The 15,487-nt window shown below is 45.4% G+C and overlaps 1 protein-coding gene and 1 long non-coding RNA gene across 4 annotated transcripts in view; one reads left to right on the top strand and one right to left on the bottom strand.

The window, feature by feature from the left end:
* WWOX (WW domain containing oxidoreductase) overlaps positions 1-15,487 on the top strand; it is a 918,103-nt gene that overhangs the window by 126,772 nt on the left and 775,844 nt on the right. The window contains exon 1 of one of the 3 annotated variants that reach the window (XM_084756915.1): positions 11,644-12,055. The exons of the other annotated variants lie outside the window; for them this stretch is intronic. The gene's annotated coding sequence lies outside the window, so the exon portion shown is untranslated. Of the gene's footprint in view, positions 1-11,643; positions 12,056-15,487 lie in introns of those variants that run through there. 3 annotated transcript variants of the gene reach the window in all.
* Positions 739-10,280, bottom strand: LOC311583028. Its single transcript, XR_014774358.1, has 3 exons — positions 10,119-10,280; positions 3,362-3,477; positions 739-1,534 (listed from the first exon to the last, which is right to left on the bottom strand). It is a non-coding gene; the product is annotated as an uncharacterized lncRNA (long non-coding RNA).

The following is a 15,487-nucleotide window of genomic DNA, read 5'->3' as shown; positions in this document are numbered from 1 at the left end:
GAAGTGACAAAAAGCACAACAGAGGCACTTCAGCGAGGAGGAGTTGGGTTAGGCTCCCATTTTAGAGGGGATAGTCTGTCATGGTGGGAAAAACATAGCGGCTGGAGAAACTCGGCCTGTGGTGGCGGGAGCCTGGGGCGTGGCCTGTTCACATCTAGATGGGCCAGGAATCAGAGAGCTCGGGCTGGCAGCAGGAGCAAGTGTCACTTTCAATGACCACTAACTCTTTGTGCTATTTAAGTCACAGCCCTAGTATTCCCACAGCCTCCCCCAAACAGTACTACCATCAGGGAGACAAGAGTCCAAACGTAGGAGCTTGTGGATGAAATTTCATAACCATAGCATGGCAGCCCCATAAGCTGAATAGGCTGGGTAGATTTGATTTTGTTTTTGTGCTGTAGTTAGACCATTGTACATACATCACTGTTCTTCTGTCCTATACAATGCTAGGGACCCTCATTTTCTCCTTTGTCTATAAGAACTTGAAGTTCAGAGGGACCAGGAAAGTCTCGAAGGTTCCACTATTCCTGTAGTGATTTGGACAAAGTTCTTCTGACCTTCAGTCTCGTGGGCTGTCCCCATGCCAAATAGCTCCACATATCTCCTGAATGGAGAGAGAGAGAAAGAAGAAAAAAAAAGCTGTGAGTTATCACACCTCCCAGTCCCCCCATCTCTAGCCTCTATCCCTGGTGGCCCTCACCACCTCATCTACCCTACTGTGCCCCGCCCCCCCAAGACTAAACTTTTTAACTCCTCCCATCCCAGAACTTGACCTTGGCATCCAACTCTTTGAAAGACTTTGCATTTTGCTTTGTTTTTCTTTTCCTATAATGAACCAGACAGCTTGATTCAAGACAAGGTCAGTGAAGTCCCACTAAGAGGACTCAACGTTGGGACCCTCACGGACGATTCAATTCCTCACATAACTTTTATCATTTATCAGATGAGAAGAAGATTGTCAGCTCAATAAGGTAGAGGCTAAGATGAGGTTCACCCCGAATTTACAGAGGGAATATTTAGCGAGTGAACTGTTGAACAGAGAACAAAGCGGGGCTCTGGAGAGTGGTGGACCTCGTCCGAGGCTTCTCTTTGGGATCCTTTATATCCTGGGGTTATTGCGGGCCAGCTGGTAGTTCATCACTTTGTGTGCTACGTCACTGCTTTTGACCAGCTCCTACGATCTAAAGAAGGAGATACGAGAAACAGTGTGTAGTCTACTTCAGGGGAGGCTAAGGCAGCCCATTCCCCGTTTTGGTTTTGGACTTGAGGCTGCTGTGTCTTATATATTTTCAGCAACGTGAAAGGATGCCAGCCCCACAAATTTGTGCAGCACTCATGGGGCTCCCCGCTTGAGGCGTCTGTCTGGAAGCTCCATTGTTTAAAGAAGGATCTGTGTGGCTCTTCTAGGTTGACACAATGGCTGTCATCTGTTGTTTTTCTAATCTCCCAGTAAATATCTGTAAGAGAGCGGCTTAGGAGTGTGTGCTGCTCTTATAGCGCTCCGACTTCAAGAGTTTTCTTCAAGTGGCTCTCCCTAGAAGAAAATGAGACCACAGAGCTGCATAACCATTGAAAGTGTAAATATAATTTGGCAGTTGGAGTTCTGCTCTCCCCCCCCTCCACCGCAAAGGCTCCACAGAGCCAGCAGCTGAAGGTAGGGTTGAGTGACACTCTTCCTGTATGTCTTGAAGGACAAACCAGGCTCAGGCGTGGGCACCTGCAGGGTGTATCCAGGAGGGAGGTGGCTCAGCTCTCCCAGTTGCCTGTGACCTTGTCATTAGACCCCAGGAAGGGTCTCAACTCAGCAGAAGGGGCCCTTCAGTCTCACTCCTTGTTTGTAGGAGTAGAAGACCCTGTGTTTAGGGCATAGCTCTGCATGGAAAAGTGTGTGAGGAATGTTGGAACTCCTGACATCCTAAGATGTGTTTTCTGATGCGCTTTCTCCACGTTACTGTCTTGGAGTGTGGCGTGGGCCCACGGCTTGGAGTCATGGCCTCCTCCCCCCTCCCCCTGCCCCTCCCATCTCTCTGGAGGTGCTGGGCATTGAACCTGGGGCTTTATGCTTGCCAAGCAACCATTTTACCATTGAGCTACACTATCAGCTACCTTCCTACTTTTTATTCTGAGACAGGGTCTCAGTTAAGTTGAACTTGGGATCTTCCTGCTGAAGCTTCTGTAGCAGCTGTGCCACCAGGTGCACCTTGTTTTCTCGTCTTGAAACAGGATGCTGTTTGCTATATGCCCCAGTAAGATCAAAAACAGTATATAGAACATTGCACACACTGCTCCCGCATTTCCTAGCACAAACAGCCTGTGTGTGAATCCTGGCCTTCCTGTGTCTGGTATGAAGTTCTACAGACTCTTGGGTACCACTCAGGCCTTCTAAACTGCCTGTTAATAAAATACTTTCCCTATAATTAAAAATGTTTTATTTTAGTGGCATGGCTCACGATATTGAAAATGTTTCACACACTAGCCAATAATCTATCGATTTCTTACTCGCTAATGATATTTGAAGGAAGTTTTAAAAATTATATTAGCCACTTGTAGGAAAAAAAATCCCTGTTCATATTGCAGCATTAATGGCTGCTAGGGGAGAATCATACTGTTAATTTAATGTGCCTGTAAATCCTGCATCAGCTTGTTAGCTCTTCATTTTCTTGGATTAAAAGAGGATTAAGCCTTAGGCCAGGTAATCTGGATATAGCTCCGCTGAAGATTTGATGGGGACATTTCTTAAGTTTTTATGCTTTTTGGTATTGCCATATCACAGATGGTGTGGAAAGAAATATGATTACTGGGAAGTTCTTGCTTTAAAATAACATTAAAAAATATCTGTGTGTGTGAGGGTAAACGTGCGTGTCACGTGTTCATGGGGTTCCAGGGAAAGCCTCGAGTATTAGTCTTCACCTTCCACCTTGTCTGAGAAGGGAGACCTTTGTTCACTGCTATGTATGCCAGGCTGGCTGGCCAGTAAGCTTCCATGGAGCCCTCTATCTTTCCCCCCTGTCTCCCCCGAGGAGCTCTGGGATTACAGATCTATGGTACCACATCTAGTTTGACTAAGGTTCTGAGGATCAGAACGAGGTCCTCACACCTGCCTGGCAAACAGCTTTCCCCATCTGTCTCCTCAGCCCCTGCGCTTGGTTTTTGGAAAAATAAGTTATGAAGCTGCACTCCCTGCTCATCTTCCCTGGCTGTGCCTCAGAGCATAAGACAAAGCCTCCCCTCCGCGGTGGTTGCTGGTCCTTGGAGTTCTCAGGAGCGGCCTGCGCCTGCGGTGTAAAGTATACACCCAGCTTATTCCTAAGCTGAGGTTAGCAGTAGTACCAAAGAAGACATTTTCCTCCTGTGTGCTCACCCGGCAGTTAAACAGCAACCCGGCGGCTGGCTCTCCATGCTCCCTCGGCACAGGCATGCTCCCAGCCAAGGGCCGCGTGGCTTTTCCTCACTCCACCTCTGCCTGTTATCTTGACCCTAAAGTTTACAGGGTAAAAGAAACATTTATGGAACAGTTAAGGCCAGTTAGAACATAGCGACTCACCTCATTATCACACCCCACAAATTTCCCTTTTACACGGGTCCCTCCCCTGTCAGCTTCAACCACGAGCTTGGCCTGGGCACAGCCTCTGGTGCTCACACGTGGAAACACCAGGAACTTCTCATTCCTGACGTCAAATGTGCCAAAAATAAGAATCCTTAAGAACTCATAAAGTCATTTAGCACCACATTAATAACAGACACATGGTTTTGAATTATGTCGGTAAGAATGCGTTTGAGTCAGTAACAATTATGTTTGGCTTTCAGTTCAGGTATCCAATCCACTTAATAAATAAACAGCCCCTGCAAATCAACAAGTGGAAACGAAGGGGGGGAGGGGCAGCGGGCAAAAATGTTAAAAGCTGTGTAAAAGAAAAATACTATTTAGAAATATTAAAGTTTATAAGCAGGGGGGAAGTGATAGAGAACAAAAACTTTATTATACTTTTAAAAGTGTGGAATTTTACGACAAAGTGGTTCTGCACACACGCTGGGTGGAACAGGCATTTCGTTCTTTAGAACTGAAACAGGCAGAGTCTTGAGATGCAGTGCAGCTTGGCCTAAAATCCACATTCCTGCTTCTACAGGCATGGAATACCATACCCGCTTCCGTGAAATGTTTTGTAAACGTTTTCTTTCTATGATGATTGTCTACGGGGGACACACCTTAGAGGAATAGAATAGCTTAAGGCACTCAACAGTTGGGTACCATTAGAGCGGCCTAACATAACATCCTATGCAGTTCACAGAAGAGGTAGGAAAGCAACTGCAAGGCAAGGGAGATCTTATATATGCTGTTATAAGGCATGCGTTTGGGTGAGTGGGTCTATAATACATACCGAGTTACCTGTTCATGTGTGCTGTGTGTGGCAGCTGGTTCCAAATATCTTAGCCAGTGCTTGAGGCTCTGGGCTACAGATGAGAATGAAATAAGGTCACCCCAGTGAGCATGCGTGTTGGGAGCTGGGTGGGAAAACACAATGGTAGTTGGGACCAGCCTGAGGATGGCTTCTGACTCCTGCCTTAGGAGGTAGGACTCCTAGTAAGTATTAGGCTTTGTTTTTATTGTTTGGTGTTTATTGAGTATTTGCCCACTTTTTAGGAAGCCATTTTGTTAAATTGGTTATGGGGATTAAATGCTACTGAAGATAACAGTTGAGCTATTTCAGTTTTGGGACAATTTTTTTCCCGTTTAAATGTTCTTGTCTGCATTTGATAGTCATAGGGAGCCCACCCCACACCATCCTCTTTAGAATTATGCTCACAAATAGTAACAGAACGTAAGTTCTGGCTTCACCGAAACTTAACTCTTTGCTCATGGGCAGCTTCATTAACAGAGAGCACACCAATTCCATTTTATATGCATGCTTTGAGACCAACTGATTTTGTTCTGTTGTTTAAAGATAATCATCAGTGTTCCTAATTGAAAGTTCCCAAACTTTACATTTCAAGGAGGCAATAGGATTCTTTCTAGCTTCCGGACAGCATGGACTATGGTTCGGGCATAGATAGCAGGCTGTAAGTATGCACAGGCACTGTAGAGTGAACTAGGCAAGTATTAAAGGTTCAAAGTTTAGTGTTCTCAGTGTATTTCCAAAAATGTAAAATCAAGAAGATTTAACTTTCCTGGCACTCTAATTACAGTGTTCAGGAAGTTTCTTAGGAGTGTTTATTTGGGTTTACCAGTTTTTTTCCTTTCTTCCTTTCTTTCTTTCTTTCTTTCTTTCTTTCTTTCTTTCTTTCTCGCACTGTACTGCCTGGCTTTATGTCAACTTGACACAATCTAAAGTCATCAGAGAGGAGGAAAAAAAAAACCTCCATAAGATCAGGCTGTAGGCAAACCTGTAGTGTGCATTCTTATTTTCCTTTTTGGTTTTTCAAGACAGGATTTCTCTTGTCCAAGAGAAGGCCTTGAACTCACAGAGATCCATCTGTCTCTCTACCTCTGCCTCCCTGAGTCCAGGGATTAAAAGTGTGTGCCACTATGCCCAACTGTATTTTCTTAATTAGTGATTGATGTGCAAGGGCCCAGCCTATTGTGGGTGAGGCCATCCCTGGACTATGGTATTGGGTTCTATCCAATACCATGAGGAGCAATCCCTGAGGAGCAAACCAGTAAGCAGCACCCCTCCATGGCCTCTGCATCAGCCCCTTCCTCCAGGTTGCTGCCCTGCTTGAGTTCCTGTCCTGACTTCCTTTGATGATGGACTGTGATATGGAAGCCAAATAAACCCTTTCCTCCCTCGCTTGCTTTTTGGCTGTGCATTTCATTGCAGCAGTAAAACTCCTAACTTTGCTATGTATTAAAGCTATCTTTAAAGGACAGTGGTAAAGATACACTGCTGCCTTTCTGCCACACCATCTCCTTCTGTCCCTTCTGCATCCCTCCATGACCTTCCTCAAAGAACCTGCAGAATCACTCTATACCCGGGACCCCCGGTGACCACAGCAGTCTGGGAGTCAAGAAGGTAGCATTTCTCTTCCTTCTTTCCTCAATTCCCGTCCCTGCAGACACATACTTAGTCCTGCTGCATCCTGACCACAGAAGCTCCTCCTCCAGCCCCCCCTCACCTGATGTGAACTCTGCCTCTTGATGCTGACTCAGGGTCCCTCTAGTTCTTTCCTGTCACCCCTTTCAGTCTTGGCTTCTAGTCCATCTCCCTTCCTTTGTGACACCCACCTACTCACAGTCTCTATCTGGTGACAACCACCTACCCACAGTTTCTATCTGGGACCTCACATTTGGCTAGGTTCATAAAAGAGCAACAGCAACCAGAGAGTTCAATATCTCCCTGACAAAGATGAGACCAGACATACATGCCACGAAATATGTTAAACGTCATAACTCCAGATGCCTAGATTGCAGCCAAGATCACAAACAGGGACAGCCAAGACAATATGGCTCCTCGACCAACAACCCTAGTGCAATAGGCCCTGAGCATTTTACCTGAAGCATCAGACAAGCTCTCTAAAATAGCAATTATCAACATGTTTTGGGACCTTAACGATTATATGAATAAATGTCTTAATGTCTCAGTGAAGACCATGAAAACACAAACAGTTGAATGAAATGATGAAAACAATTCAAGATATGGAAGTAGAATTTAACAAAAAAATAGAATCACTGGGGAAAACTCAAACAGAAATGAAAAACTCAGAATGTCAAACAAAAACCTCAGAGGTAAGTCTCACCAACAGATTAACAGACAGGGAAGAGAGAATTTCACTTCTTGAAGACAAGGTAAAAGAAATGGATCACTCAGTCAAAGAAAATGTTAAATCTAAAATTATCCAGGCATATAACATACATGAAATCTGGGACACTATGAAAAGATGAAATCTATAAATAATAGGTATAAAGGAAGGAAAAAATACCCAGGTCAAGGAACAAAAAATATGTTTTAAAATTTTAATGTATTGTAATTATTTCAGATTACATTCCAATTGCTATCCCCTTGCTTGTATCTTCCCATTCCCACCCTCCCTCCCTATTCTTCCCTATTTCCCTCCCCTAGACCTCTGACAGAAGGGGACCTCCTCCCCCACCATATGACCATAGCCTATCAGGTCTCATTCAGAGAGCCTGCTTCCCCTTCCTCTGTGTGCACAACAGGCCTCCCTCCCACCAAGGGGAAGTGATCAAATCAGGGAGCATCAGAGTTCATGTCAGAGGCAGTCCTCGCTCTCCCGACAACAGTGGAGAATGAGCTGTCCATTGGCTAAATTTGAAAAGGGGGTTTAGGCTTACTGCATGCATTGTCCTTGGTTGGTGCAATCATTTGCACAGCCCCCGCCCCCCGGGTCCAGATCCACTGGCCTTGATGGTATCTTTGTGGGGCTCCTGGGCCCTCTGGGTCTTTCCATCTCCCTATTCCTCCATACCACTCTTAGCACTCCACCCAGAGTTCATCACTGAGTCCCATCATTTGTCCTGATCCCCCACTGGGTGAAGTCTCTCAGATGACATCTGTGTTGGGCTAGTATCCACTTATGAGTATATAACATGCGTGTCTTTCTGGGTCTGGTTGCGTCATTCAAGATGATCATTTATGGTTGTGAGCCTAGCCTTTAACGGCTGAGCCATGATCATTTCTAGGTCCATCCATCTGCCTGCAAATTTCAAGATTTCCTTGTTTTTAATAGCTGAGTAGTATTCCATTGTGTAAATGTACCATAGTTTCTTTATCCATTCTTTGACAAAGCTGTTATGAACATAGTTGAGCAAATGTCATTGTATGGTGGAGCATCTTTCGGGTATATGCCCAGGAGCAGTATGGCTGGGTCTTGCAGTAGCACTATTCCCAATTTTCAGAGAAAGCGCCCCATCTTTATATATGACTTGCTCATTTCCCTTGAAGGCTCTGGAATCCTTCCTTTGTTCTGCACATTTAGTGTTTTGATTATTATGTGTCGTGGGTAGTTTCTTTTCTGGTCCTGTCTATTTAGTGTTCTGTATGCTTCTTGTACCTTGACAAGCATTTCTTTCTTTAGATTGGGAATTTTTTCTTCTATGATTTTGTTTAAAATGTTTCCATCTTGAGCTAATCCTTGTGAACCTTTTCTCATGATCCTTTGACATTCCCCCATACTGTCTGTGCAAGGATCGGTGGTGTCTTTGTTTCTTATCCTTTGTTGTTATTGATGGATGGTCCATGGTACCTACTTATCTTCGTTCAATTTAACTTGAACCAGCACTTGCTAAGCAAAGTCTCTGTCCCTACCCACTCCCACCCTCACTTCCTGTAGTAGATAAACTGGCCTCCAGACTTCACAGGTCTCCTGAGTTCTTGGCAGTTTTTGCACAGTGTCCTCTGATTGTTGTGGTCCGTGATGGGCAATGGCAGCACCACAAACTGTGCCTGTTTGAACAGAGTTATATGCTATGTCCTGTCACACTATGATTCCTATGCCATATCTGTGCAGAGGAAGAACTTCAGGGTCATCCTCCTCTTTCTTTTCCTTGTTAACAGCACATGGGACACATTAGGCTTGGGTCATCAATGTAAAGACTCTGGTGACAGTGCAGTGTTGGTTCATAAGCAGATGTATTTGGAAAAGGAACTCAGTTGACACATCAGGGCAATGCTGTGCAGCTCAGGGTCCTTTCATCCCCAGTCCCTACTGTCTGTGCCAAAAGCTGCCCAGGACATGTTGGCAGACATGGTGAATAGTTGGGAAAAATACACAAGCTCACAGAAGATTCCACAAAAGGCAGGAACTTTTTTGAATTCAAACTCCTTGGGACTTTAGACACGGTATGAATTGTAGAGAAACAGTTTTCCATTTCTGGGCAAGCGTGGCTGTTTCAATGGATCTCTCGATTTGTTAATGATGCATCCAGCTTATGTGAACCTTCGCCCTAGGTGGCCTGGATGCTGCTGTTGAGAGCTTCTTTTATACTCTGTGTCTTCTGGTGTGTGGTGTGGTCCTGGAGTGTGTTCTCTCTGTTGAAGCATGACTCTTAGGATGGGAGTGGGGTGCTTTCAGCTTTCCAGGGGAGGAAATTACCAATTAGGGAAGTTAAAACAACTGTTAAAAACTAAAATGAAGTCAGAATGTGCTAAGAAGGTAGCAGCCACTGTTTCCCAGCACCACTGTCGATTTTTGATGTGTCCTGTGTGATTGAAAGAGGTGATGTCATCCATCCACTTGTAATCTACAGGACCTGCTGTTGACCTATTGCATCTCCCATGAGGTTTTGGCGCCTTTCCACACACTGTTCCCTCTGCCTCCTATACCAGTGCAGGAAGGAGGCTCTGGAGAAATCAGCCTTACAGGTTTCCTATAACAGTGGCTTAATTGGAAAGATCCCTGGTATGCCTTTGCTCCTGTGTCTGACTTAGCTCTTCTTTGGTTCTCCTGGATGTGCTTTTTGGGCATCCACACCCTGACTCTTGCTGAAGGGCCCTGGGTGTATTGATCTTTTTTTGTCTCTGCATTTGAATCTTCCCATTGTCCTCTCTGGCTGTTGTAAATGGCTGCACCCACTTTTGTCCCACTATCGAGGGCTCCTGGGGCACTGAGCCACCAGCAGTTGCTAGCTAAAGTGAGAAAGGGTGAATTCTGTATTGAGAAGACAGTGTCATCGCTATGTCAAAGGCAAAGATTAGCAGGCAAGTCACTCATTCGAGTCTTTTCAGAGAGGTTGTGTTTCATTTCATCTGTGACCAGCTGCACGCATACTTTCACAGAAATAATTGAAGTTTTGGGGCCTTCTGACTCTAGAGAGGGTCTCTGGTTGAAACTACACGTTGGAGAAGACGGGAGGTATTAAAAACCTCAACTCACACATCTCAGTTTGACCTCACAGTGACAACTTCCTGATTTCTAAAGTACTCATTTACACATATTTCGGTTTTACAATAACATATGCAGTTAATTTAGCATCTCATAGAGTCACAGTTGTATTTCCTTAGTTTTCTTTCATTAGGTTCTGAAATTTTACATGTAGAACTGGCCTGGGTAAGATATATTTTAGATGAATAATGCAAAGTGGAAGACCTAGGAGAGGCCAAGGTTTCATTATATCTGAATGGGCCTTTAAGACACCAAGAAATATGAAATGCATGTCCCCCTACCTTTTACAGGATAAAGTAGGGCCAGAATTTCATGAGTTTGGAAGATCTGTGGTGGACCTCTGATTTGTCTGTCTTCTTCCAATATTGGGGTCCTCTGTTCATATAGAACATTTCTTGAGATCTAGCTGAGTAAAATAGTCAGAGTTCTGGAAGACAAGCTTTGTTCTCAGGGTTCTGTAGTCTGTTTGTCAATTTCTCATTCACGACCAACTGTATGACGTTGTATTGTGTGACGGTGTTCCTGGGGGGGGTATGTAAATAAATATCTCCTCATCCTAGATAGGGAACTGACAGCTGACCAAAGTAACAATACCACTGTTGTGTCTGACTTGGTGAAACAATGAATTTATTGGGTTACTTAGAGGAGTATGGGTCATGTACTGGGCACATAGACATCTCAAAGGCAACTGCATCACAGAAAGCCCATCCCAACATGAGAGACAGATCATGAAAACTGGAATCCTGGAACTCCTTGGGCAACTTGGGAAGAGCTAGACAGGTCAGAGTGTCTCCTCCCTTTATCAGCCCTTAACTGCTTATAAAGTCTTGGGAAAGGAGGGGCCTTCTACATCTGGTAAGTTTCAGGGACTTCCTAAGACTTGCATTGTTTACTTCATGGGTCTTAATGAGCCTCCATTTACAACCTCTTGAGTGTTACTGAGCTTCCCTCCAGGAAGGAATGTTTCAACATGAAGGAAATTGCTACTCAGAACGTACTCTAGTTTATATGCTGAACATTCAAAGATAATTGATCCTGGATGTGGACTCAGCCATCCCATGGGCTGGGTACCACTTAAGACATGAGTAGTTGGGGCTGGCATGCTCCTTATCATACAGTGCCAGTCCAGTAAAGTCTTGGTTCAGGATCCAGGCAGAGTAAGGGACTTGGACTCAGGAAGGGGTGATACTTGTATACCCCTTTTCAAAGGCACCCTGTGCAGAAGGTCCCAAATGGTCTGTGGTGTGTTGGGAGGTAATGAGAGGGTGATAATGAATATGGGGTGATTTGGCATTGAGGAAAAGCTGTTCTTAAGTGCCACTAGTCATAAAACAAGGCATTGATGAAAATCTTCTCCCCCACCCTTATTTTCATCAGCTCTCAAGAGCATGGGGAAACTATGAAAGAGTCACCATAACAGTCTGTCTTGCTGTTGCAACTGGACTGGCTCTGTCCCCAGGCCTGAGCCTGTTCCGTTTTCTTGCCTCTTATATTTTCTCACTTGGGCCTTTTTTGGAGCATCCATTTCTTCCGTACAGAAGGCCAATGATACCGTTTAGTTTCAGTCTTCTCTACCACTTAGGTCCAGAACACTTCTGCCTAGTTGTCCCATTTACTCATGCTCCAGGCTTCATCTCTATTGGACCAGTCTCAGTCACGTGGTCATTTCTGGGCCAATCACCGGTGATGGGAGCGCGCTATGATTGGTTTAGCTATGGTCATGTGGTAACTTCTTGACTCAGGAAGGGTCAGGCTTCTCGGAAGTGCAGGCTTTTCCTGAAGGAAACTGAGGAAACTGTCATAGGAGTGATGGAGGAAGAAGATAAACAACTGGCGCGCACCTATGGCTCTGTAGCAGTTAAATGTCTCTTAATGAGTCCATGTTTGCTCCAGTCACTGTGTTCCTTAAGGCGGAGTTGTCAGAGCTTAGTCAGTATGGACCACGACTTTTAGCTTTAGAATCGCTGTTGCGTGGAATGGCTGCACACGACCTTTGCAGAGATTTGTCTGGGTGTCGCTCTCTTCTAGACACCTACTTGCTGTGAGTCCAGCTGACAAACTGTGGAGTGCCAGATGACTCTCGGACAGACTTTCCTGCATGCTTCTCAGGTCCCTGTGGAAAGAGGCTACATTTTAACCGTTAAAATTCTACTTCCTTGGCCTATGAAGTTTCCCTTAATGTAACAGGGAACCCAGTGTTCTGCTGTGGAGTACTGAGGTATGCCTCATCCCAGGGTGGCTTGTTTATGGCCACCTGCCCAGTGTGTGTGTGTGTGTGTGTGTGTGTGTGTGTGTGTGTGTTTCTGTAACAGTAAGTCCTTGCACCTCAATCATGTTGAAGTGCTACTTGCCATTAATTTGTTCATTAGCACAGAGGGCCCTAGGGGACTCACTTGGGCAAAGGTGAGTTATAGCCTACAAGGCCTCACTGGTCCTGGTGCAAAGCTGCTATTCCGGGACCATCAGTGCAGTGAGAGAGCACTTGAGTTTTATTTCTATAAACATGGAGAAATTCTCCCTTCCTCGGCTAGGAGAAATAGGGGTCACTCATACTCGGACACTCTCCCCAACTCTCCCCAAAATGATCCTTATATTTTAGGATAGGATGAATCTGTGTCGATGCCTAGAGACTGAGGCTCTCCAGGGCTTTAGATGCAGGATGCTCTCCACAAAGATGACAGGTCACTGGGCTTGGTGCTACTCTGGCTTGCTATGGGGTTTTGGCTCTTCATGTTCCTCTTCTCACCTTGCCATTTAATTGCTTTTTCATATGTGATGTATTGTACAAGGCAATCTGTGTCTCCTGACACCCACACAGGCTCCCCTGTGCACTTCACACAGATGGCTTCCCCCCCACCCATCCTCCACTGGGCTGCAGACAGTGCTCTGGAAACCTCGGTACCCACGCAGCCACCCAGGTTTTTGGCTCCCTCATTCTTTAGGATATATCCATCTGTGTACTTTGTGCCCATGTTCGTGTCTTCCTGAAGACATCCGTGTGAAGAGTATGATGCGATGGGGCTTTGGGGAAGTGACTAGGTCAGGCGGGGCCCACCCAGGAATGGATTAGTGCCCTTATCAAAGATGCCCAAGGGAGCTTCTCTGCCCGCTCTGCTGAGTCAGGACTCAGCCAGAAGGCACCTTCTGTGAAGCAGGCACCCAGATTTTACAACATGCTCAACCTTGACCTTGGATTTATGTTTAGAATATGCTCCTGTGTTTGGGGTGGTATCCAGTCTAAGGACGTAGCTGCATATGTGGATGATGGATGAGGACATGGTAGGAACTGCGAAGCTCCCGCACTGGGAATCCTATGCCTGGAACACCATCAGCGGGGTCTCCAAGCTGGGTTGCTGTTCTCACTGCTGCCTCCTCAGGTCTCAGTGTGGATAGCAACTCCAGAAGTGACCTGCCACCTAAGTGGTCCATCACCTATCCAGTACCATGCTGGGCCCAATACAATCTTTAATTTTCAAAACGAATTGATGAGATACCTGTGATGGCTCCCTTTGTACAGAGGAGCCACTAAGGCGTCAGAACTTACTCTTGTAGGTTTAAAAATATGAGTCCCAGATGACCCTTTTGGGCAAACAAATTGCCCTCTCTTGTTGCTTTAATGGAAGGGATCCACAGATCGTGGTTGAAGGACCAAGTGTGACCTGCCCTAAGTTTTTAAACAAAACGGGATCTAAGAAGGACTTTCGCGCTTCAAAAAAAAAGAGGGACAAGTCAAGAGACACATGGTTTGTGATATGTGGTCACCATATGAAAGTCTCACGTTAGTGTCCATCCATAGTGTGCTTCTGGATCCCCGCCCACTCTGCCCCAGCCTCGTGTCATCTGTGGAGACTTGTGATGATGACTAAAGAGGTAACTAGAAAAGCCTACACCTGCATGCCCCCCAAAGCCCAAGTCAGTGGGACCCTACTTACTCAGTTTCTGCCTTTGCTGTCCCTTTCAGCCAAAGGAAGGGCATGACCACAAGACTGGAGCACCGTTGCAGCGTCTCGGCTCTGCTCTGCTCACATGAACCTCTGGAGCCCAGGAAGCACACACATGCGGTTTCTGTGCCACATTGGTTTCCTCTCACTTCAGATTCCTTATCAGTCAGGAGTAAATCACCCCCACTGCCTGGACCACCTGCAGTCAGCTGAGCCCCAGTGCTCAGAACACAAGAAGCACTTGACACGTGTGCAGCTCATTCTTCTCTCTTTACACACACACACACACACACACACACACACACACACACACACACACACCAATTTTCCATTATGCAAGAAAGGGGAGAAAATACCTTTTATGTTATTCTTTCTGTGCCATTGAAGTGTAGAATGCTTAATGTAGCCATACAAAAATTGCTTGTTTTGTTGTTTTATAATTAAGAACTTAATTAAAAATGAACAACTCCCTTCTTTCAATTTTCTCCACGTGTACGGTTTGGATATTTTATTTTACAACCCATTAAAATTAGGAAGTGATTGTTAGGTATCAGTGACTTTCCTGGATAGCCCTATATGAGGGTGATGGAGGGTGAGCCCACCACAAGGTGTGTTCCTGAGTTTCCTGTTGCCATAGTCAGTAACAGCATTGGTTCCTAAGGACAGACCAACACCCAAGGAGCCAGCAGGCACTGATGGAATTGATAGGAAGCATGTGTGACTTTGGTTACCTGCTCTGCTCAGTTTTCAGGGATCCTCAGTCCAGTTCCTATCTCACAAAGGATAGAGTCTGCTCTGGGATTTTCTACTTTTACCTTGGTGTCAACATTAGTACTATTACACATTCATATTTTGTAAAAAGCCTGAGTACCTGTCAATATAGGGGTGATCCACTGTACAAGGACAATCAGGTCCCTATAATGCATTTCTATTGGCTCAGCCTGGAGGCATCACTCAATAACATGCTTGCCTTGAAAGCACAAGGATTTGAGTTTGACCCCAAAGTCACATATCAGAAATCTGGGCATGGTCTTGAGATATGCCTGTAATCCCAGTACAGGAGAGGCAGAGACAGGAATTTCCCTGGGGCCAGCAAGCGTAGCCTAAGTGTCCAGACCCAGGTCCCAGTGAGAGACCCTATCTCAAAGTGATGGATGCATTTGGGGAAGTGAAGTTGCCTTCTGGCTTCCATATGCATGTGCACACATGCGTTTGTGCACAAATGAAGACACACACACACAAACACACACACACACAGCCTATGAAATCAAGACTGAGAACATCGTATTCCTTAATATGCTTCCTTTTTATCCCACTAACACTTGGTAGGGACTTGATAGGTATAAAGTGGAATTCTTTGTAATCAGTTGTTTGAAACTTGGTCTCACTCTGTGGCCCAGGCTAGCATGGAACTCATGAACCTGCTTCTGTCTCAACATCCTTAGTGCTGGCAGTATAGGAGTGTGCCACTGTATCAGACATACTCACGTTCCTGTTGTGCATTTCTGTCTTCTCAGCCTGGCTTACTGATGTAGCCAAGCAGGAATTTGTGCTGCCTAAAGTGTCCACCCTGAGTCGCTTATGCCAAGAGATAGCAGCTGAGGTTGTTTTTTGTTTGGTTGGGGTTTTTTTTTCTTTCTTTTTCTTTTGTTTGTTTGTTTCGTTCCTTGAGACAATGTTTCTCTGTGCCCTGGATGTCCAGGAACTTG

The sequence above is a fragment of the Acomys minous genome (genome assembly GCF_964271855.1).
Source record: "Acomys minous genome assembly, chromosome: 14".
Classification (NCBI taxonomy): domain Eukaryota; kingdom Metazoa; phylum Chordata; class Mammalia; order Rodentia; family Muridae; genus Acomys; species Acomys minous.
Note: the sequence above shows the minus strand (reverse complement) of the source record. Positions and strands in the feature narration are given on the sequence as shown.